Consider the following 6,000-nt stretch of genomic DNA (forward strand, 5'->3'; position numbering starts at 1 on the left):
TCTATCCCATTCCCCCTGTCCATCCCATTCCCCCTCCCCATCCCATTCCCTCCCCATCCTATTCCCCCTCTCCATCCCATTCTCTCTCCATCCTATCCCATTCCCTCCCCATCCCATTCCTCCTCTCCATCCTATTCCCTCTCCATCCCATTCCCCTTCTCCACCCATTCCCCCTCTCCACCCCATTCTCCCTCTCCATCCCATTCCCTCTCTCCATCCCCCTCTCCATCCCATCCCCTCTCCATCCATTCCCTCTCCATCCCATTCTCTCTCCATCCCATCCCATTCCCCCTCCCCATCCCATTCCCCCTCTCCATCCCGTTCCCAGCTGCCGGAGCGTCTCTGCCCCAATTCCCGGTGCGTTTTCCCGGTGCTCTCCCGAGCCCCTCCGGCACGGGCGGCCTTTCCCGGTTCATTTGGGATTCTGCGGAGGGTGTTTTTGCGGGAAGCACGCGCTTCCCTCGCTGACCCCGGAGCATCTGTTAGGATTATTTTTTTTCGAGTCCTCCCTTGGCATTGGGGAAGTGTGAACGGCGCCGGGATGTGCCGGATGCTATTTCGGGATATTTATGATCACCTCTTGCTTCCTCGGGGGAAAGTGTGCCGGGAGTTTTTTCTTCCCGAGCAGCCAGGGAAGCGCTGGGATGAGGAAACAGATTGCCTCCAACATGTGCTTCCTGTGACAGTAAAAAGAACAAATCCTGTGGAACGCGGGATAATTTATTCGGGAACGGCGATGCTTCAGGCCCGGCCTACCCAAAAATCCGGAATCGCTTCCGAAATTCCATTTAAATCCCAACAGCTGGGCCCCTTGCTGTTGGTTTTCCCTTTGGCTCCCCGCTTTTCCCGCTGAAATCGGGCAAATCGGAGCAGTGGATGCTCTTTCCCGGTCCTCGAAGCGCTCGGAATCCAGGAATCACGAAGGAGTTCCTCTCCAGAGGGATCCTGGAATCACGGCATGGAATCGCAGGCTCCCAGGACGGTTTGGGTCGGAAGGGATTTCAAAGATCCTCCTGGGGGCAGGGACACCTTCCGCTATCCCGGGGTGCTCCAGGCCCTGTCCGGCCTGGCCCTGGGCACTTTCCATGGGCAATCCCACACGGATTGCGGGATAGCGCTGCTCCGGAGGGAGCCTGAGGCCCCATTCCCTTCCGGGCTGCCCGGCTGCATTCCAGCCCGGCTCGGGGCTCCTGGGAGCTTCCCAAGGCTCTCCCGGCTCGGTCCCGGCTTCCCGGGATCAGCCTCAGAGCCGTGTGGGGACAGAAGTGACTTATCCATGGAAATGGGGCTGACAGGGATCTTCACAACATCCCGAATTATTTGCCTTCCCTGCTGGGGGTGGGAGCTGCTCCGGATGGGAGCTGGGGCGATATTCCCAGTGAAATGGCTGCTTCCATTGGCACGGCTGTTCTGCTGGGAAGCGCAGCTGGGAGGGAATGAAAGGCACTTTGTGGCCGCCCTCAGCCCTTGGATTTTCCCACCTTTCCAGAAGATTCCCTAAACACTGGAGCCGCTTGGGTGCCGGCAGAGGGGGGGGGGTTGCATCCCTGCCATTCCAGGGGGGCGGAAGGGAGTTCAGAGAGCCTTGGGATGGGCACAGAGCCATTCCCAAAAAGGAGCACAATCCCTCAAAAATGACCAGGCGGGTTTCGGTTGCCGGCTCCAGAATGCAGCCGGTCGGATAATTAGTGCACATCTCCCAAGACTTCCCGAGATTCTGGTCTCATTCCCAATTTTCCCATTCCCTCGCCATGAAAGGGAATATTTCGGAGCCGTCTCCGTTGCAACAGGTTCCCAAAGATTTCCCGGAATCCGCAGGTTTCCCCCCAAAACTTCCCGTTTTGCTCCTGTTTGGAATGTTCTGTTTGTGCAAAAATTTGGAGAATCACCATAAGGGCTTCTTTGCATTTTTAATTTAGTAACTAACATATGAATACATTTGCATATTAATGAGTTGCAGATTAAATCATGCATACATAATTGCCTCCTTACTGTGTTTAATGTTTGTCAAAATCTCCAGCCCGGGTTTGATGGATGGTGGATGAAAGATTCCAATTTGAGCTACCCTTGGAAGCGGCGGTGCCGTTCCGAGGAGCGGGAATTCTCCCCGGCCATCCCGGATCCCGCGGAAAACCAAAAATATTCCAGGAAAAGGGGTGCCTGTCCCTCTTCCCGGGGTTTTTTTTGCCTTCCGCCGAGCGCTTTCCTATTCATAATCATTAATGCATCTCCTAATTATGCAGCATATGTCTGTTAACCCCTTCCCCGCCGCGCCACCCTCCGCCGGGAAGCGGCCCGGAGCTCTTCCCCCCTCCCACACCACCCGGCCCTCGGCTTCTGCTCCACGTTTCGGGAATGGTTTTTGGGAAGAGCCGCTCCGGGAAGCCGGGGCATTGCGAGGGCAGAGGGAATTGCTCCCGACAAGCAGGCCGGGAACGCCGTGTGCCCTGCGGCGCCGCGTGCCCCGGCGTCCTCCCGGGGCCCTTCCAGCCTGGAAGCAGCTCCTGGACACCGCTCCCGGCAGAAAACTGGGATTTTGGCCGGGTTGCCGGGATTCCGCGGAGTTCCAGAAGCGCCTCTTGGTTTGGGCCATGGCTGTGAGGGCCTGAAATTGCTGCTTTTAATGGCAGGTGGATTTTGATGGGATTGGGGATTTTCTGGAGCTCCCAAAGAACAGGGAATGCTCCTGGAAAATCCCAGGAAGTGGCTGTGCTGGATTTATCGGGAGATCTCCTTCCGTCCTCGGTATGGACGGAAAGAACCCGCGTGGAATGGTGGAGTCCTTTAGGATGCGAGGCCGTTCCAGACCAATCCGTGTCCCCAGGTGCCACATCCACAGGGCTTGAAATCCCTCCGGGAATGGGGGCGGCCTTTCCCGAAGACCCTGGCGGGATTGGGTTCATCCCAGTGGGATTGGCTTTTCCTGAAGGCCGGAATAGCGAATCGTTCTCCGGCAGCCTCCGATCCGTGGCACAGCATCGACACCGAGGACTCGGATGCTTCCAGAGTGGGAATCTCCCGATCCATAACCACCCCCCCCCCCCGTGCCCTGGGAACGTGTATGAAGGGAGCCTTAAATGCGCTTCCCGTCCTTTCCCATCGGGAATGTTCCAGGAGAATTCCTGGCTCTGGCTGGGCGAAGCCTTGGCTTGGTTTATGGAGCTGGAGCTTCCATACACTGAGCCAGCGCCTCTCCCAAAATTCAGGGAATGTTGGGCTGGGTTGATCCTGCCTCGCCATTCCCATTCCCATTCCCATTCCCATTTCCAGATAGAACAGATGAAGGAGAGGAATTGGGAAGTGGCAGAGAAGTTGGGAAAGGCTGCTGGGGACAGCTCTGCCTGGGATTCCGGAATTCCTCCCATCTGGGCATTCCAAGCCCCGCAGCGGGGTTCGGAACAGCTCAAGGATGGCATTATCCAAGGCCCCTGGACTTGGAGGAGTTCCGGCATTTTCCTGTGAGCCGGGGGAATTTGGGGCTGGAATCTCGGCATCCATGGGGAGAGCCGAGCAAGGAGAGCGCTCGCAGCTCCCTGGGTGCTGCTCTTCCCAAAGTTTCCATCCTGGAATTCTTAGTGGGAAAGCAGGGATCCATTCCCTGTCCTCCTTCTCCCTCTTTTCCTTCTCCTCCATATCCAATCGAAACCTGGCATTGGGAAGAGGGGAGGGCGAGAATATTCCCGGTGTAACTGACAGGAATTCTGGGAGCTCTGGCACTGAGAAGGGTTTTCCATCCCTTTCGGCCGGTTTTGGCACCCGTTGACCCGGAACCTTTGGGAATTCTTTGGATTCGCCATTCCAAACATGACCTTGTGAGCTCGACAGCCTCATCCTTCCAATCCCGGTTATCCCGGCGAGGAACCCTTCCAATCCCGGTTATCCCAGTGAGGAGCAGGACAAACCCTTCCAATCCCGGTTATCCCAGTGAGGAATGGGACAAACCCTTCCAATCCCGGTTATCCCAGTGAGGAACCCTTCCAATCCCGGTTATCCCAGTGAGGAGCAGGACAAACCCTTCCAATCCCGGTTATCCCAGTGAGGAACCCTTCCAATCCCGGTTATCCCGGTGAGGAGCAGGACAAACCCTTCCAATCCCGGTTATCCCAGTGAGGAGCGGGACAAACCCTTCCAATCCCAGTTATCCCAGTGAGGAACCCTTCCAATCCCGGTTATCCCAGTGAGGAGCAGGACAAACCCTTCCAATCCCGGTTATCCCAGTGAGGAACCCTTCCAATCCCGGTTATCCCGGTGAGGAGCAGGACAAACCCTTCCAATCCCGGTTATCCCAGTGAGGAGCGGGACAAACCCTTCCAATCCCGGTTATCCCAGTGAGGAACCCTTCCAATCCCGGTTATCCCAGTGAGGAATGGGACAAACCCTTCCAATCCCAGTTATCCCAGTGAGGAACCCTTCCAATCCCGGTTATCCCAGTGAGGAGCAGGACAAACCCTTCCAATCCCGGTTATCCCAGTGAGGAACCCTTCCAATCCCGGTTATCCCAGTGAGGAGCAGGACAAACCCTTCCAATCCCGGTTATCCCAGTGAGGAATGGGACAAACCCTTCCAATCCCGGTTATCCCGGTGAGGAACCCTTCCAATCCCGGTTATCCCGGTGAGGAGCAGGACAAACCCTTCCAATCCCGGTTATCCCAGTGAGGAGCGGGACAAACCCTTCCAATCCCAGTTATCCCAGTGAGGAACCCTTCCAATCCCGGTTATCCCAGTGAGGAGCAGGACAAACCCTTCCAATCCCGGTTATCCCGGTGAGGAGCAGGACAAACCCTTCCAATCCCGGTTATCCCGGTGAGGAATGGGACAAACCCTTCCAATCCCAGTTATCCCAGTGAGGAATGGGACAAACCCTTCCAGTCCCGGTTTTCCCACCCCAATGGAAGCTCCCGCCCATCCCGGTTTCCCCACGAGGGATCCCCATGGGAAGCTGGGAACCCCCTGGGAGCTGCCGTCCCTTCGAGGGGAGCGGCTGGAGCCGATATTCCAAGGAATTCCTTGTTCCCCCTCCGGCTGCAGGGATTGGGTGGGATGGGGTCAAAATTCCCGGCTCGGTGATGGGAATCCGTCTTTATTTTCGGGATGTTTCACTGATGGATTGCTTGTAGGGCTCCTTCCGTGGGGCTGTGCTGGGAATTGCGGATGTTGGGGGTGGATCCCGGTTTTTCGGGATATTCCTCGGCGTTGCTGTTTCCGTAGCCGTATTTTCGGGATGTTCTGGTGTTTTGGGATACTTTAGGGCTGGGTTTAAGGGGTTTTAAGGCTCTTTTAGGGCTGGTTTTAGGGATTATTGAAGGAGTTTTAGGGATCAGTTAGGGCTGGTTTTTAGGGATAGTTTAAGGGTTTTTAAGGGATCATTTACGGCTGGTTTTTAGGGATAGTTTAAGGGTTTTTAAGGCTCTTTTAGGGCTGGTTTTAGGGGTTATTGAAGGAGTTTTAGGGATCAGTTAGGGCTGGTTTTTAGGGATAGTGCAAGGATTTTTAAGGGATCATTTAGGGCTGGTTTTTAGGGATTATTTAAGAAGTTTTACAGCTCTTTTAGGGCTGGTTTTAGGGATTATTTAAGGGTTTTTAGGGATCATTTAGGGCTGGTTTTTAGGGATAGTTTAAGGGGTTTTTTAGGATAATTTTGGGCTGGGTCCAGGGATTGTTGAAGGGCTGTTTGATTTCAGTTCCTAGGGTTCATATCTCTGTGTTTTGGGATCCTTTAGGGCTGGTTTTAGGGGTATTTAAGGAACCTTTCGGGCTGGTTTTAGGGCTGTTTTATTTCAATTCTTAGGGTTCATATCTGGTTTTTGGGTTGCTTTTAGGGCCACTTTAGGGCAGGTTCATTTCAGTCCCTAGGGTTAAAATCTCTGGGTTTTGGGATGCTTTTAGGGCTGTTTTAGGCTTGTTTAAGGAACCTTTGGGGCTGGTTTTAGGGCCGCTTTAGGGCTGTTTGATTTCAATTCACCGGGTTAATAGCTTTATTTTTTGGGATGCTTTAGGGCT

The 6,000-nt window shown here is 54.7% G+C and overlaps 1 protein-coding gene across 18 annotated transcripts in view; it reads left to right on the forward strand.

Annotated features, from left to right (window-relative positions):
• The window catches only part of TCF4 (transcription factor 4), a 142,727-nt gene that overhangs the window by 85,104 nt on the left and 51,623 nt on the right, over window positions 1-6,000 (forward strand). The gene's annotated exons all lie outside the window — the stretch shown is intronic.

The sequence above is a fragment of the Corvus moneduloides genome, chromosome Z, assembly GCF_009650955.1.
Source record: "Corvus moneduloides isolate bCorMon1 chromosome Z, bCorMon1.pri, whole genome shotgun sequence".
NCBI lineage: Eukaryota > Metazoa > Chordata > Aves > Passeriformes > Corvidae > Corvus > Corvus moneduloides.